This window comes from Equus quagga, chromosome 1 (genome assembly GCF_021613505.1).
Source record: "Equus quagga isolate Etosha38 chromosome 1, UCLA_HA_Equagga_1.0, whole genome shotgun sequence".
Taxonomy (NCBI): Eukaryota; Metazoa; Chordata; class Mammalia; order Perissodactyla; family Equidae; genus Equus; species Equus quagga.
The window spans coordinates 44470478-44488902 of NC_060267.1; the positions used below are offsets into that span (position 1 = coordinate 44470478).

Genomic DNA, 18425 nt, shown 5'->3' on the forward strand with positions numbered 1-18425 from the left:
GGCCAAGTGGGAGAAAGGATTTGTATTCAAGTTCCTCTGGCCCTTTCTCAGCAGAGAGTCGCCTGTCAAGCGAAGACGACCGTTGTTAAAGGCTCCAGAAATGCTTATAGTAAACGTCTGACCACAAAACAAAGTTATACATAAATGGACGAATGAAAACAGAGAGTAGGGCAAGAGAGAATTGGGCAAAGTGGAATATAATGTACTCAGTCCGTGATTTCCATTCCTGGTATATCTGGATGGAAAATATAACTTACAATTCACAATAAGCAGTGATGCTGGGTCCTCTTGTAAGGAAGAGGAAATATATTTGCCCTCCGAACGGAAGGAGGGCTGAAAAAATTACACACACATACATACCCCATCTCCTCTCACTCACACTCATTGCTCATTGCTAGTTGCACCTCACTCCCTGACATTCACAGCTGAATGTTCAATGCAGTTGTACCAAGTCACTTTCATTTTCTAGGAGACGGACTGAGTTTGGTCCCTAAGAGTGGTCCAATAGGTGGTTACTGTCAAACTCTCACTAATAGAAAATTCACTCAAATACATGTTGCAAGGAGAGAAACTGGATATGGAGGGCTGGATCGCTGTATCATTGAAGGGAAAAGAAGAGGGCCAAAGCCTTGGCTACTGATTGCTTTCATTTTTCAAGCAATTTCAGAGAGCTACCATTCACATCATTTTTGACAATCTTAGTTCAGTGTCTACCAGTCTTTATTCCCTGGAATGGCTTTCATATATCCAACCTAAGTTACTGTTATCAAAGCACAGATATATGTCCTCATGCAATGAACATTCACAGATGTGAACATATTACAAAAGCCACTTTCTTTGATTTTATCTCTATTTCGATTCTTTTAATCATCTTTCTGACTGGGTACTAGAAAATTCTTCCTGCTCCATGGAAACTATACAGCTCTCCTAAAGGGTTCGATCAGTTTATTTATATACGAAAATTATTAAGTACTCACCGGTGAATCAGATCTTGCAAGGGATACAAATGTAGGGGTAAAATACATGTTCCCCACTCTCCAGAAGCTTGCAACCTATGACCTGTAATCGGTAAGTCACTGTGTTACTGACGTCTTGAGTTACAAAAGAACCTGAGGTGCGTTTAACCCACCCAGTATTTTTCAACCATACACAACAGTGCTGTCAATATTTGGATCAGCTACCGATGCTGGTGGGCATGCCATAGGCTGGGAGTTGTGTCCAACTGCCAAGTAAGTTACCTTTCTTTCCCACTCAAGGAACTCTATCTAAATGCAAGTCAGCAAATACAAAATTATTATTTGAGTAAATTATTGTGCTTTATTATAAAAGAGCAAATAATTTATAAACTTAGATACTTTGTTACCATTAGTAACCGTAGTTTGAAACACCAGAGTTGAAAATCATTAATTGAACCCAATTTCCCACCAAGTTTGGGGGTTTTTCTGTGATATCCATGACATGGTCATCCAGTCTTTGGTCAAAAAGTCCTGGGACCAGAGGGTTCCTTGCGTAACTAGACCCCTTCCATAGCCTCTTGGTAATGCCCCCACCTTGATCTCTGCAGAGCAGCCCCCACTGTTGACTAGTTAAGGCCTCTCTACCTTTGAGTGATCTGCACTGTCTCAACTCTGCACTAAGCTTTATCCCTTCTTAGTTGATATTGAATTTGCCAACTCTAACCATAATTCTAGCCTAAGGTTTCAGACTTCGGCCTCCATCTCTTCTCTCTGGATGCTTTCTCTTTGTGAACCATTCACTTTAACCAAAGCCCTCTCAGATCTACATCTTCCTTTCTGGGTTCTGCGCTGAGCTTTAAATATACATGTGTCTTTGCTCTGAAGATTTCTATGACCCACGATTACCCTGAGTTCTGTGCATCTAAAATAAAGTTCTACATCCCTTTCTATACAACAAAAATCTGAAGTTCTCTCTCCTGGTTCCTAAACTTCTCTATGTGATATTGCCTATCATTATTCCTGAAGGTATTGGGCACCCCAAAATTGCTTATTGAATGTTGTTACCCCAGTTTAAACTGTAAGAAATTTAAAGTCAGGGGTCCTGTCTTATTTCTATTTGTATTTTCAACATCTAAGCCCAGCATCTGGCAAATAGCATGTGCTCAATCAATAAGTGTACATTTGCATAGGTGGGTGCGGTTTACTGAATCCTCCAGAAATCCAGGCATGAAACTTTCAAGACCCACATTTGACCCATCTCTCTCTTCAACTCCCTATTCACCCAGCCATGAAAATGTGTTTATTTTTCCTTTGCAGTTTCTCTGTCATATGTCTACCTACTTTCCATGGCCATTGTGAATGGCCACCATTGCACTTACTAGGTCCTTCTAGCTTGGACCTCTGTGTCAGCCTCCTGAACAGCTGCTCTTTTCAAAGACATTCTTTACACCGCTGGACACATCATTTTAAAACACCATGCCCCTATGCAAAATCGTTAGTGTCTCTTAATTGCACAGAGGGTGATATGTAAACTCAATAGTATAGCTTTCGTTGCCTTCATGATCTGGTCCTAAACCTTCTCCCCAGTTTTATTTCTAACTATTCTCTTTTCTAATTTTTCATCTGATTTAACCAGATCTAGTCAATCTGGTTCAGTCATTTTCCTCTGACACCTTTTTCCTTCCCTGCCTCTACACTTTTGCTTACGTCATTCTGCACTCTTCCTACCCAAAAATGTCTTTCCTCATCTTCCATCATCTTCCTAGCCAATCCCACCCATCCTTCCAACATGAATTGAAGTCCTATGTCTTCTGAGAAGCCTTCCCAGCCCACCTTCTTTGAACTCCTAAAGCTTTACCATCTACATCACTCCTTAGGTAATTAATCACTCAATGCTTTCCGGCATCTCCTGGGCTGCTCTTGTCTTAAGCTGCTATTTACCTCTCATAATGTTATTTAACTTTTCACTAATTTATGTCTTGTCTCTACAACTAGATCACAAACTCGCCCAGGGCATAGACCCTGTCTTATAATTCTTTGTATCCCCAATAGTATTTAGTACAGTACCTTATGCACAGTAGGCACTCAACAATGATGTTGATTTATTCTCCCCCATCCTTCAAAATCCAGTTAAATGCCACCTCATTTGTAAACCCTTCTCTTAAGATTCCAACACACATTTGTTTTCCTCCCTCCAAATTCCATTGTACTTACTGTCTGTCCTGCTCAACACGCATTATAGAACATAATCCTGTTTATGACATCTTGTGTATAAAACGTGTTCATCCTACTAAATAGCCTGTTTCTAGAGAACAGGGCCATTATCCCAGAACTCTCCTACCTTCTTCTCAGGGATGGGCACTGGATAAGTTTTTGATGAATATTTATTCATTAGTGTGAAATAGCTCCAAATTCCAGTTAGGAATAATCTAACAAGACAGACATTAGACAAGACACATAAGGCTTGACTTGGATACGAATATAAGTGTTTTCACAGCTTGATACAGCTCAGTTTATAAGTAAGGACTTACAATGTTACATATAAACATATACAATAGGACGCATATTTTCTGTGTCTGCGTTTCTACCGTGATGAAGAGACATCAAGTTTCTAGCCTGGGATCTACTTGGCGAGTTACAAACAGCCCTAAAGCAACATGAACAACCACAGAGTGAATGTGACGGCTCCTCAGACACCCTGTGGTTGGCTCGTAGGGCCTTTTACCCACTGGTAGTGCTTCTTTAGATATCATGTATTCCAAAGGTGGCTATGATGGCTAACATGAAATAACACATAATAATGGCAAAGTAATTCCCCAAATCCTTTGCATTTTATTTGATAATAGACTTATCCATTGATCCATTCATTACAGACACTGTGTTGGCACTGGTTGCACAAAGGTGAACAAAGTAGAAATGACCTTTGCCCTACAGGAGGAGAATGACTAAACAAATAACCACAAGCAAATAGTGACAATTATTACAAAGAAAAAACCCTGACATGTTTTTGATGTGTGTAGTAAGGGATGAATTCTCAAGAAAGTACATTTAAGCTGAAGCTTGAAGGATGAGAAAGGAGTCAATCAAAACAGAAGCTGGGAAAATAGCATTCCAGGGAACTGTATGTGCAAAGCCCCTGAGGTGGATTTGAAGAACTGAAGGGAGAGCAGCATGGCTGAAACATAACGAATGAAGAAGCTTTTATAAAGAATATATACATTTAAAACATTAAAGACATTACATCCTTTAATTCTTGCTGAGGGCCAGACTCTAAGCCTTCCCCTAGGTATGTTCTAGGAGTTAGTGACCCTGAGAGGCAGAGCACTATGGATTGTGGTTGATGATGGAGGCAGCTGGAGGCAGAGGAAAGACAGTGAACTTTGTGACAGAGATCTGAGTTAACTTCCTAGTTTTATCTCTAGAGAGCTGTGTGACCTTCAACAATTCATTTCACCTCTCTGAGCCTATATATTGTCTGAAATAAGTGATTCACTCATTCATTCAACAACTATATACAAAGCACCTACTATGTGCAAGGGTCTACTCTAGATACATATAGAGAGAGAATATTCCAGATGTAGATATAGATATATATTCCCCTATATAATATAGGGGATACCTAGTGAGGCAAAAGGACAAATCCTTGCCCTCCTGAAGCTTACATTCTAGTGGGAGCAGGAAAACTATAAACTATATACATTTCTCTCTCTCTGTCTCTCTCTCTCTCTCACACACACACACACACACACGTTAGAAGTCAAAAAAGCAGGGCAGAGGTTGGGTGGCACAGGGATATAGCAGGGAAAGCCTCATGGAGAAGATGACATTTGAGCAAAGACTTGAAAGAGGTGAGGGTGTGGGCCGAGTGGCTGTCTTGGGGAAGGGCAGCAAAGGTCCTGAGGCAGCATTGTGCTGTGAGGATCAAGACGCAGCAAAGGGGCTGGTGTGGCTGAAGCAGAGTGAGGAAGAGAATAATGAGACCAATCGGAAGTGACTTTAAAATGATCTTCCCCTGTGAAATGTAGTGGTTCCATGCTAATCTGCAAAGGAGATGATCCACAGATGAATGACCAATATTGACGAGTTAGGGCGAAATACATGACAACGTGAGAGTCACAGGCTCCCTTGACTCCAGAGAAGTGTCAGCCTAACCCAGAATGGGTGGGAACAAAGAGAACATGATGAAGGGACCTGGACACAGGCCAGTAGCAGCAGGAGGCTTGGGAGCAAGAATGTGGGAAACTGATGGTGAGTGATTTTGGTGGGGGCAAGGGGCAGCGGCAGGGTGGGGTTAAAACAAAGCAAAGATGGACCAAATGTGATGCATCCCAGGGGGGACCACAATCAAGGCCCAGCAACTGAAACACCATGCACACGGTGAAGATAATTGACTTCAGCCAGCATGGCTTCAAAGAAAGAAGTTTAGAGACTATGGATATTTTAAAAAATGAAACAGAAATGAAAGAAAACAAAGGAACTCCCAGCAAAAGGAATTCCTGCCAGGAAAGTGAATCAACGTGGAAACCAAGTGTAGGTCTGACCAAAGGTCCTTCCTTAAACACCTTCTGATGTCAGACTCTCCACTGGGTGGTTGATAGGTGCTATCTCAGTGAGTCATTAGAATAGCCCTATCAAATAGGCCTTATTTCCCCCTTTCAACAAGTGAGAAATGCACCAGCTCTTCTTACCGTCTTTCTCCAGAGGCCGAGCTTCCCGGTCTGTGTGTAGTGGGACATGGGTGTGCCTTGGTTGGATTACTGGTGACATACTGTTCCTCCCTCAGCTGTTGGGGTCGCTGGGGCTCCTGGGAAGTAGCCCTAGCCATGGGCACCTCTTCTGTCTATCACTTTTTATATGTGATATGGAAATGACTGGAATTTATTCAAAGGTTCTTAAAAAGGAGGAGAAAAGGTGTCATTAATATGAAATAACATCTAACTGCTGAACTGCGTATGTTTTCCAGGGTAAGGGGCTGGTGGAGCTGAGGGATGTCCTTGTTCTCTGAGCACTCAGTGGCTGGAGGTTTACGAGTTTGGAGGTGCGGGGTCTGAGCACTGAGGAAGTGAACAGTGATTTAGAGGACTGTGGAGGATGCGGATGCCGGAAGTGGGGAGACCAAGAAAGCTCAGTCAGTGAGTCTGGGCACGGGGTGACACAGAGAGGGAGAAGAGGAGCTGTTGATTAGCAGCGAGATGGAAAGACTTGGGAGCGCAGACCTGTTCGTGGGGGCTTACAGAGCTTTACTCGGGAGGTGTGATATAAACCCCCCTCCACTTCTATGCAAAACCCTCAGTAAACTCAAAGCTTACTCTACCATCCTGTGGGGTGGGCGGACTCACGGCGAGGGAGGCAGATGTGCTGCCTCCTGTTGGCCGAGCTGAGAAAATGTCAGCCTGCCCAGAGGAGTGGAGAAAGGACACCTGCCTACATGCAGATGGGGAAACTGAGGCTCAAAGATTGTACGCTGCCTTCCCAGAGTCACACAGCTACAAGCTTTGAGATCTTGCAGCTTCCAAAGCCCGAGTTCTTTCCACTCCAACGTGCAGTGTCCTTGGACTGTTTAGGCTGGTAACTTGGCAGTTACTCCAAAAATTCTGGCCTTGAAATGTTTTGTGGTTATTTTCCACCAACCTGACGACTAGATAACAGCAACATCTGCACATCCTTTTATTCCCTTCTGTTTGAATGCAAGATAAGTTGAAAACAGAAAAGAAAGTAAAACAACAAAAAAAACCTCTTATAAAGGATATAATTGGAGCTAGGGTGAACACAGGGGAAACCATGGACACACGAAAAGACAGGGAGCTCCGTTTCACTATAAATCATAGGAGAGTGATATAAACAAATTATTATTATTGTTTTCCTAATTTTAAAGTTGGCTTCCCTAAAATAATGCATGAAGGCTGGGCAGTGAGAGAAAGGAATCAGAACCTGGAGACTGAATGCTTTTGGTGTGCTCCTGTCCCCAAGCTTCTGCTGGGACGGGGCTTATGCATCTTTAGAGCAGCACATCGCTTACCTGAGGGAGCAGCTTCTGCAGCTGCTGGCTGATACATTCTTTTCCGTATTGCTTACAGAGAGGTTCAAGAAAGTATTGGAACTGGTAAGAAGAGCCCACATCTACAGCAGGGTGTCTTAACTTTTTTTCTGAACTGAAATTTCTTTGGAGATCTGAAAAGAGCGAAAGATTTTCTTTAGCATAAAATGGCACAAAGGCACGTACACGGAAGATTTGCATGTAAGTTGTCCAGGAGTGAGGGTGCAGAGAAAGGCTGGCAGAACATAGAACTCCTGAGACGTCTGAGGCAGGGTTTCTCAGAGTGACATCTCTGGACCGCCTGCATTAGAGAGACGTGGGATGCTAACTAAAAATGCAGGCAGGCTCCCTGACCCACCTGGACCTTCTGAAGCAGCATCTGTACGTGTTAGAGTCCAGGGTCTGGTTTTTATCCCATTCTCCAGGTGATTCTAATGCATATTAAAGGTTGAAAACTCTGCCCTATCATGTCTGTGAACCCCAAGTACGAAACTCCTGATTTAGAACCACCTAAGCATGCTGGGTTAAAATGCAGATTTAGACTCAGAAACTGTGGTGGAGTAGATCTAACACGAGACATAGGAATCTGCATCTTCATCACCCGCATGATTCTGGAGCAGGGACTCTAGCACCAGAGTGCTATTTTGAGGCAATGGCCTGAAGAACAGCCCTGGACAGCTTTCCACCTAGTTTTGGTGTCCCCCACATGCCTAGTGCTGGAGCTGACTCAGACATCCAGATTTCTTCCATTATAGTTTCTCATTTAAATAACTCACCCAAGAAAAGTACCTGTTCCACATCTCATTCTCTGATAGACTAACCCAGCTGAGAAGGGTAATGACTCATAAAACATTAAAGTTTTGCTTTGCCAAGTAATACAATTTCAAATATATTTCTATTTGCCAGGATCCTCTGATATCTCAATCCCTAGCAGGGACCAATAGTTTTCAGGCGAGACATGAGAGGCAGATAATATGGTTGTTGAGTCCTACAGTTCCACCACCACCAGACTTGAAGCCATCTGAGGATGTAGGCTATGGCTTCCTTAGCGTTGTATGGGCTTCTCCAGCACAATTCTTAAAACATAATCAGTGCTCAATAACTGTGATTTGATCCTCAGATTCATTGAGCACGGGTGGGCACCCACCCATGTCGCTGGCCTCCTTTTATTAGATGCTATATAGGGGTCTGTTCCTGGTGTGTCTGGGAAGAAGGACTGGGTGATCAAGCCCTTACCCAGGGTGGAAGATGCGCATCCCCTTCCAACTCCATCTCAGCAACAATTCAGCCTCTGGTAATACAGAAGGGAGCAGTCCTCTGTGATTTCATTCTCTTTCGACTTCTTTCGTCAAGAGAGAAGGTTTTTGGAAGTAAAAAGAGATGAATGCTACTACCCTGAACAAGTCTTAGAGCCAAATAAATGGTCTGGCAGGTTTTGTGCTCCAAACTGAGCAGCTGGAAGACAGTTGACAGATTCAGAAAAGCAGTTGGTCTCAAGAAAGTTGCCTCGGAAACTTAGTTTAAAATTGGCTTGGAGAAGAACCCAGCCTCATTGATTAAACACTGGCTGAAAGACTATAAGGTAATGATAAATTGCCAAGGAGCCCATGTTGGGGTAAGTGTCTAATTGGTGCCACAGGGTTTGGGGTAAGAGCCCGTCTTCTTTCATAGCCTTATTAATGATCTGGAAGTGGTTGGAAATGGTATATTCATGCTCAATTGGGAGCTACTACAAGCAAGAGAACAGTAGAATAACGATTCAGATAGAACAAACAAAGTGGAAAATAGCCCCATGACATTCAGCTTAGAAAAATAAACTTTAAGATTTTTTTTTTAAATAGGGGAGTAAAGTCAAGCAGGAGGATTGAAAAAAAAATACTTAATGGATATAACAAACCTCAAAACGCTCAAGTAGAATAGGAGATGTGCAGCCCTATGAAGTGCTGCACAGCCAGAGGTCAGAATTATTTTAGGAATCCATAAAGGAGGCCAGGAATAGGTCAAAGCCACCCTCTCCCCTTATAACACCAGAACTGGATCTAACAGTCCATGTGCTCTCTGCAGGAGTCCTAAGCGTCCCTCGGAAGAGGAAATCTGGGTGGATGCTGACACTTCAACGTGATGATAGCTCCGTAGCCAGCATATGGGTTCCTGACACTCACAAATTAAGGGAAGGGTCCTTGGAGGAAAAGTCAAGAATTAGGAGATCAATACCTGGTTGGTAGTCAAGGAGGAGACTCTGAATGGAGCCAAAATGTCTCTGACGTAGCAGGAAAACAGCTAGACGAGGGCACCCAGGTGTCGTTGAAGGATATTTCATCCTGAAGTAGAACGGTCTTCCACAGAGAAAACTGCAGTGCACACTGCTATCAGAAAGAAAGCACAAGAAAGCTTTAACTAAAATTCAGTGAAAATAGCTGGATAAAACCATAAAACCAACTATAGAATGCTATAGACTAAATATCCGTGTCCCCCTCCCAAATTCATATGTTGAAACCTAATGCCCAATGTGAGAGCATTAGAAATTGGGGCCTTTGGGAGGTGATGAGGTCATGAGGGCTCCACCCTCATGAATGAGATTAGTGCCCTTATAAAAGAGACCCCAGAGAGCACCGTCACCTCTTCCACCATGTGAGGTTACAGCGAGGAGGCAGCTGTCTATGAACCAGAAACCAGGTTCTCACCAAATGTTGAATCTGCCGGCACCAGCCTCCAGAACTGTGAGAAATAAATTTCTGTTTATAAGCCCCCCAGTCTGTGGTATTCTGTTAAAGCAGCTCAAACAGACTAAGACACAGAATAAAAGTACTCATGGAGGAGGTACCCAGTAATGCTCAGGAGAAATGGACATGTCAGTGTCCACACTGATTCTCATGACTCCACACATCTATGTTTCAATGAACAGACTCAGGCCAAGAACACGTGGTCTTAAATTTGTCACAAAGAAATAAATACTACAATATAGGAATGATTGAAACTCAACTAGTATGGAGTAGTTGAGTGACAAGAGTACTGGAATGAGAGTCAGAAGGACTGGTTCTTTGAGGCCTATGTCTCTGCCATTAATATAAATGTGGCCATATAAACTTGGACTAGACCCCTGGTTAATCGGAGTAGGCTAATGCCTATAACAAACAAGCCCCCAAATTTAATACAATCAAAGTTTATTTCTTGCTCATACAAAATCCAAAATGGTCTACAGATAGCTCTCTTTTAGGAAATAATAGAGACCCAACTCCTTTCATCTCTTGGCTCTGCCATTTTTAACACACAGCTTTCAAGGCTTCACTGCCCATTTGCCTCAAGCTAGCAGAAAAGGACAGAGCTTGGAGGAGCCTGTGTGGGCAGTGATCATGGCCCAATCCTGGAAGTGGAGCACAAGATTTCTGTTCAGAGTCTATTGATTAGCACCTGATTGGAAGACGACAGGCTGAGAAACACAGTCAAGTTTCATGTGCAGGGAAATGAGGAACCAGTTTACTGAAGCACCAACCACTCTCTGACCCAGCCATCTTTAGCCAAAAGGTTTTCAGCCCCTGCGCTGGGAAAATCAGGATAATAACGTTTTACTCCCTTTGGAAACAGCTTAAGGCCATTAGCAAAGAGAAGTCAGTCAGGGAGAAAATGAAGAGACTGGTGTGTATTTAGATGGGTTCACTGTACCTGGAGCTTGAAAACTGAGGGCAGAAACGCCAAGGGGAGTGTATCAGGTTGAATACAGGTTGAGTGTCCCCTCAAATTCCTGTCCGCCCAGAACCTCAGAGTATGACCCCATTTAGAAATAGGGTCTTTGCAGATATACTATGTTAAGATGAAGTCATACCGGATAACAATAGGCCCTAATTCAACGACTCGTGTCCTTAGAAGAAAACAGAGACACAAACACACGGGGAGAATACCGTGTGAAGGCAGAGGCAGAGGCTGGTGTGATGCAGTGCCAAGTCAAGCAATGCCAAGGATTGCTGGCAACCACCAGAAGCTAGGGAAAGGCAAGAAAGGATTCCCCCCAGAGCCTTCAGAGAGAGCATGACTATTGACATCTTGATTTTAGACTTCTAGCCTCCAGAACTGTGAGAGGATAAATTTCTTTGTTCCAAGCCACCCGGTCTGTGGTACTTTGTTATGGCAGCTCTAGGACACTAACACGGGAATGACAGATTCTTTCCATGTCAAAGATTGTTAAAATCAAAGACAGTCAAGAACCCTCCATCCTGGCATGCCAACAGATCCCGAGGGCAGATCCATACTGGAAACTCAAGTTTATGGCTGAGAACACTGCTTGCACTGGAGACAAGAAAACTCACCTGGGATGAGGGAAACTCTTATTCTAAGATTTTTATATTGGAGACAGGATAGGGGTAATAATATTTTATTAAATCAATAAACTTCATATCAGAAACACACAGGCTGATGTAGATTTTTAAATTTGGGAACTATTTAAATGAAGTCTTCATAAATATAAAAATTATTATACCATTTTCATTAAATATTTAATATTTTTAAAGAATATTTTCTTGCAAATTTAACATTTAATCCTCTTTGTCAAAATAATTATATTAATACTTGCTAGTCCAAGAAAATCCAGGTGGATCTAAATGTCAGAGACCAATCTTTCTGTGATCCAAGGCATCAAGCCAGATTATTAAGTACCTACTCCATTCCAGGTAGACAGATAGGGGCTGGAATACAATTGTCAAAGCCATCAGGTGGGAAATGATAATCTTTTCTTAAGTCTAACACACTCCTAAAATTTCATCCATAAATTAAACCTTTAGTAAAGTCTTGTGTTCCAGCAGTTTCCTGGTAAAACATAAACACTGTGTCCTTGAAGGGAGTATCAGGCATTGAAATCTTAGTAGGGGCTGTTTTATCAGATCATTTTCCACCTTTAAAGCAACTGTCAAGGTACGAACGAGGGGTGGGGGTAAGTACCAAGGATGGGCACAGACGTGGGAGTGGGGCAGGCGGGCTGCTGAGGGGGGATCTGTGGTGAGGAGCTCTAAGTATCTGGGCCCAAAGGAGGACGCTGAATAGCTGACGGAGGCAACGCAGGGCAAGAGGAGAAGCCAAAGGGAGAGGTCTGCAGAGGTCAAAGCAAACTTTGCCGACTTCACGATTCTGCCATCTGGAGCTCTGAAATTTCAGGTGCGTGCAATTCGGAGAATCACGGCAAAGCCAGTTTTAGTGCTGTTACCATAATGTCTGTCTTGCCTCGGTTTACTTACTAACCTATTTGTCTCAGAACGACAGGAGGCAGTGAGCACCACAAGTTATTTATATAATACCTTTTTTAAAATTGCTTTTCCCTTTCTGCCTACAGTCTGTTATTCTCTCATTTTTGTAAGAAAGAAAGAAAAAAACCTTCTCCCTATCTTTGCACAGCAGGTGCACCCCTGTTCCTGCCTTCCTCCAGCCCAGAGGTGGGTGGTCTCTTTGTAAATGAGCTTGAATTGCCCAGTGGTTGGTATTCTGAACAGGCCTTCCATTCTGCACCCCAGTTCCAGAGCCCAGCCTGGCTGAGCACCAACAATCAATACCCTGAGATACAGCTCAGCTATCAGGATGCAGAGATGATGAGCGTGGAGGGGCGCGTGGTGCGCCCAACGCAGACCTTTCCCACAAGTGAGAGTTCAGCGTTACGCTCTAGGCTGTGTTTCCCCTATGTTCCTGATCACAAGAATCAGCTGTGATGTTTATTTATAATATAGATTCTGCAGCTCCACTGCCGATCTGCTAAATTCAAGTCTCAAGGGCGGGGGTTGGGGGGAGGACATGGACCTGTGAATCTGTAGTCTAGCAACCATGTCAGGTGAGCTTATGCTCAAGGAAGCCCTGCGGACACGTCCATGGGTAACAGGGAGCCAGGACGATCTTAAGTGGCTGTGTGAGGCAATCAGATGTGAGTTCTAAGCGTCAGTCTAGAAGATGGGAGAAGATGAACTGGAAGGTAATGGGACTACAGGTGGAGAGACCATTTAGGGGGCTGTTTCAATAATGAAGGAGAAAAAAAGATGAGTCTGAACTAAGGTGGAAAGACCAGTGGATGATGGAGGAGCACAAAAGCATTACTTTTAATCGACAAAACTTAGTAAAGAAGCAGGCAGCTCTCCGAGGTCCACAAGCGCGTGCTGAGCACCTCTCAAGGAAAAGCCTTGATCTACTGGGTTCATTGAAATAGGAACCTGTAAGAATCAAGAGCCTTCCTGGTACTCTGCCAAAAGTCTCAATGTGCTGAAACACATTCTTTAACTTTCTGACCCATTTCCTGTCACCATTCTCTGGTTTCCAGCCGGAACAGGTCTCCCACCATAGTAACCCTTGCAAGTTTCTAAGCTTCCTGACTGACTCTAGCCATAAACCCTCTCGCTCCACCCTCCAGGCTCCTGTTTCTGCTCTTCCACAGATTTCCCTAGTCTACAGGGTCAGGCCTCTGGGTGGACCACGGCAAAGAGGTTGCGACCACTCCTCAGGACCCCGCAGCGTGCGGCTCCTGTTCTTCATCCCGCTTCTGGCCTCTACTCAGGGCCGCTCATGTCTCCTGCCTCATCTACCTCATCAATGCCCGCGCTTTCCAGTCTTCTCCCAAGCATGTCTTTTCTCCTGTGCCCACACTTTCTAAATTTCTGTTGCTTCTGTTATTGACTCTGTGACTGAATGTTTTAATTAAGTCACCATAAAATCCTTTGTGAGGTTGTTTTCCTTAAAGCCCACATTCGTCGGCCACCATCTGCGTTATTGAACTCTCACAGCGCCCGACTCTGCCTCCAAAAGAGGTCCAACAAAGGGAACCCAGGTGTCCTGCTGGTTGCTCCGTGGAGCTTCCGCCAGGCAGGGTGGTCTCAGGTTGGTAGCTGGCATCTGCATAGCGGGAGATGTCAACTCCAGAGTGACTTTCTATCTACACGGCAGCGCTGGACCATAGAGAAGGTGGGGAGACTTCTCTCGATAGCCTCTTCTCCCTAATTTGCTTGTCTTGCTTTTGTTGTTGTTCTTCCTTCCCACTTAATCCTGATCTGACAGAGGTGTGCAGAATGATCGGGGGAGTATTTCAAGGTTCAGAGAGCTCGCTGTGAAAGAACAGGTTGGATGGCAGGCACAGGAGACCATCTGCAGGAAGGCAGGGCAGAGAAGGGGAACTTGGGTGAGGTCTTCTCTCCCTCCCCTGGGGCAGATGTGGGCAAGGTGGCTGGGTTGTTAGTGCTGTGGCAGGAAACCTGTCCAAGACGGTAGGCGGTGAGGGCGTCAGCCTGTTCCATGGTGTGTCGGCTGCAGCACATCCGTTTCCGCCTCCCTGTGCGGCTGTGCCCAGCTTCCCTGCAATCCTCCAAGGCACTGAGACCTGTCACAGCCATGTGCCGGGTCCCTCCCAGCACGCTCCGGCCTCCCCTCGCTGTGGACACAATTTGGTGCTTTCATATAAGGCAGAAAAATATTTTCATTTACAAAACAAGAGATAAGGGCTTTTTCTTTCTGTTGTCTCCCCACTCATTTTTCTTCCATGTCTCAGATAAGGGAGGCAGAGTTGTTTTAATTATGTTTTCAGTGTGAGAATACAGACTCTTCTTTTGTGTGATGCCCAGCTTCCCTCTGGGGCTGCTGAGCTTTCTCACAGGTCTGTTTTCTTGGAAAGAAAAGAAGCAACTTTCCTGTTGCTGGGAATGACACATCCAGCCTTATTCAGAGGTCAGTGGCCAAGCCCGAGGGGCCCCCGGGCACAGAGGAGAGCTAGCGGAGAGTGCTCAATGTGGTTTCTGAAGGAAGAGTCTCCAATGCGTGTGGGAACTCTGGTCTTCTAAAACTCAAACCTGAGACTGCCATCCAAACACATATAAATGGGAGGCAGCTCTATCCTGGCGCAGCCCAGAGGTCTGGCCTTCTTGCCAGGGCGGCTCATGTTAGTCAGTGCACTGTATTTGCACAGTCTTCTCATCTGTCAAAGCACCTGCACACCTATGATCTCACAGGAGCCTTCCTGGGCATTTCTGTGAGATGGGAGGGCAGACATAGTCAGCCCTGCTTTACAAATAAAGAAACTGAGGCAGAGAAACAAAGTGACCACACACACACACCAAGGACCAGAGTGAGCCAGTCATCAGGATCAGATTCAAACAGACCTTCCACATCACTGCCTGCCTCAACAGCCATTACATCTCAGGGCTGACTTCCAAGCCCTTTGCTTTAAACCCTTGATTTTCTCTTCCTTCGTCTCCTTTTCTCCCCACTGTCAGCCACCCCCAGCCAGGTCCTGCCAATGCTCCCTGTCTGGCCTTTCGTGTTTGCCTCTTCCTCACTTCTTGCTCCACCCCAGTGCAGCCCCTCGGGACCTCGGCATTTGGGAAGATGTTCTCACTGTTTTGTCTACCTCTGGGATCCCCTTGTCTTGATTCCATGCTCCACACATCTGCCGGATTCCTATTCCTGCAGTAGCACTTGTTTACGTTCCACGGCTCTCTCTTCCCTAAAGGATAAAATCTTGCTGTTGCAGGCCGTCACTGTCTGGCCCCTGCTGACTTCCCAGCCTGGTCGCTAGGTAGTTACTCCATCACACCAACCTTCTGCTTCCACTAAACTTTCTGAAATTCTTGGTTTTCTTCCAACACAGGCTCATCCTTGCCTCTGAGTAGTGAGGTAAGAGTGCAGGCTGTAAGTACAAGGATCTGGGTTCACATTCCTTCCTGGCCTCTTAACCGTGGTGTAAGTCAGGTTACTTAGACTTCCTAAGCCTCAGTTTCTGCACCTGTAGAGTGGGACTAATACCAGTATTTGCTTATAGTGTTACAAAGATAGGTGCTTATCACATGCTCAGCCACAGGAAACAGTTGGTAAATATTAGTTATTTTTATTATCTCTCTAACTTTCCTTCCCTGAAGCCCACTTTGCCCCTAAAGACTTCCCTGAAAGTCCAGTAATAACAATAACAATAATGATGATGATAGCTAACACCTACGTGGCCTTTCTCACACGCCAGGCAATGTTACATATGCTTCACAAATATTAACTTCATTCCTCACATCAACCCTAGTATAATATTACTATTATATCCATTATAATGTGAGGAAATTGGAGTTCAGAGACATTAAATAGCTTTCCCAAGTTCACCCAACTAGGAAGTGATGAAGCCTGGGCTGGCTCCATCCTGCAAACTCCGGGTAATCCGCCTCTGGACCCTCACTGAGCACCTGGCTTATGCCATCTCCTCTTGGGTTTATGTAGGGCAGGGACCAGGCCTTAAGGCATTGCTTCTCACTTGGCAGACACTTGGGAATAAAAGCCTTTGCTGGTGATGATGATGTGGCTCCCGGCCTTTCTCTCCTCTCCCAATCTAGGCAGGGCCCAGGTTAGTTTCCAATCCCTGCTGTAACAAACTACCGCCAATCCAATGATGTGAAACAGTGCAGATTTGTTATCTTACAGTCTGTAGATCTGAAGTCCAATGTAGATCTCAAATTGGCTAAAATTAAGGTGTCATAGGGCTGTATTCCTTTCTGGAGGCTTCTAGGTAAGAATCCCTTTCTTTGCCTTTTCCAGCTTCTAGAGGTCACTCACATTCCTGGGCTCCTGGCCCCTTCCTCCATCTTCAAAGCCAGCAACAGAAGGTTGAGTCCTCACATTACATCACTCAGGCCTTGTCTTCTGCCCCCTCTTCCACTTTTAAGAATCATTATCATCACATTGGGCCCACCCAGATAGTAACAGGGGTAATCTCCCTATTTTAAAGTCTGCTGATTAGCAACCCTAATTCATTCTCAACCTTAATTTCCCTTTACCCTATAACATAACTTAGTCACAGTTTCCAAGATTAGAACATGGACATCTTTGGGGTGGGGGGGCGGGGCTTTTGTCTGTATAAAAGAATCCCATATGGAATTAAAAATAAAAGCAATACCTCATCATAAAATAGGTATAAAGAAATCTGACAAGGGCCAGCCCAGTGGCATAGTGGTTAAGTTCATGTGCTTGGCTTCAGCAGCCCAGGGTTCAGGTGTTCAGATCCTGGGTGCAGACATGCACACAGCTCATCAAGCCATGCTGTGGTGGCATCCCACATATAAAATAGAGGAAGATTGGCACAAATATTAGCTCAGGGCCAATCTTCCTCACCAAAAGAAAGAAAGAAAGAAATCTGACAAAATGCTAATCTTTCCCATAATTACTACTTCAGCGACTTTTAATGAAATGACATAAAATATGTTTTCCAAAATCACATCCTTGGCTGCCCCTGTTTTGTGGTACTCTACATGTGTGCCCCGCCTGCCTGCTGGACAGTCCCAGACTGACAGAGGTCCTGACCGCATCTCATCTCTCCTGCCTCCCACAGCTGCCCCACCTATTCTTGGCCCCAGGTGCGGAGAGTGGGCTGAAGAATATATGAAAAAGAGAGTATAGCGGAGCAGAAGATAATGCAATGAGTATCCAGAAAGGAATGGATGAATTTAGGCATGCAACAATGTTTGTGAGTGGGGGCCAGCCCCGTGGTGTAGTGGTTAAGTTCACACACTCCACTTCCACAGCCCAGGGTTCACGACGGGGCATCCCGAGCACCGACCTAACACTGCTGGTCAAGCCATGCTGTGGTGGAGTCCCACATAAAAGAGAGGAAGATTGGCACAGATGTTAGCTCAGTTACAATCTTCCTCACAAAAATTAATAAATAATCAATAAAAAAAGAAATTAAAAATATGTTTAAAAAAAATGGTGTTGAGTAGACATCCTACCTCCTTGCCTTCTGCAGTAGCCTGTTAAGGTGACAATGTGGCTGAGGCTCATGGGAGCCCTCAAAGCCAGGGAACCAAGTTATAACAGGCCAGTGACAGCAGGGAGAGAGTGACTGGTGGGATGAACACACGGAGAAGATAAAGTCATGGTCCTATTCACATTAAATGCTTTTCAGTTTTTATCGTAATTAAATGTTTCAAAAATGTTAATGAAATAAATTGAACTTGACTTCCCCATTTTCTCCAGATCCTGCAATTATGCTCAAGGCCTGTCTTGAAAGGATGCCAGAGGGTGATGGATTAACTCGAAAATAAATCAAATTTCCCTTGCTACAGAGTTAGGGAAATACAATAAGCATTCCATGCTGCCTCTGGTGATGGAAGAGTTGCTTCGCCTGGCCACGCGGGCTAGGAACAGCCTGAGGAGCAAGCTTGCTAAAGTTGTGTCATAAACCAAACTCCATCAGGGCAATAAGCCCCTGTGGCCACGGCACAGCGGGTGAATGGGCCTGGGCGACATTTCTGCCGAGCTGCCTCCTCTTGCCAAGGCTCCCTCCCCGTAAATATCTAGCTAGCAAGCTCTTGGAAATGAGCTGGGCGTGATGCCAGCCAGACTTCCAGCTTGCCAGGATGGGTGGTGCAGAAGGCCAGGCACCTGTTCCCTCTGCTCTTCCTGGCATGGCGCTTTCGTGCAGGGCTCTGCTGACTTGGCGGGGG

At 44.8% G+C, this 18425-nt stretch overlaps 1 long non-coding RNA gene across 1 annotated transcript in view; it reads right to left on the reverse strand.

Annotated features, from left to right (window-relative positions):
* LOC124249014 (uncharacterized) overlaps positions 1 to 18425 on the reverse strand; it is a 50400-nt gene that overhangs the window by 6804 nt on the left and 25171 nt on the right. Inside the window, exons 4-6 of the long non-coding RNA XR_006891221.1 lie at positions 9208 to 9359; positions 6976 to 7127; positions 978 to 1059 (exon numbers count right to left, since the gene is read on the reverse strand). This is a non-coding gene — a long non-coding RNA (uncharacterized LOC124249014). The remainder of the gene's footprint in view (positions 1 to 977; positions 1060 to 6975; positions 7128 to 9207; positions 9360 to 18425) is intronic.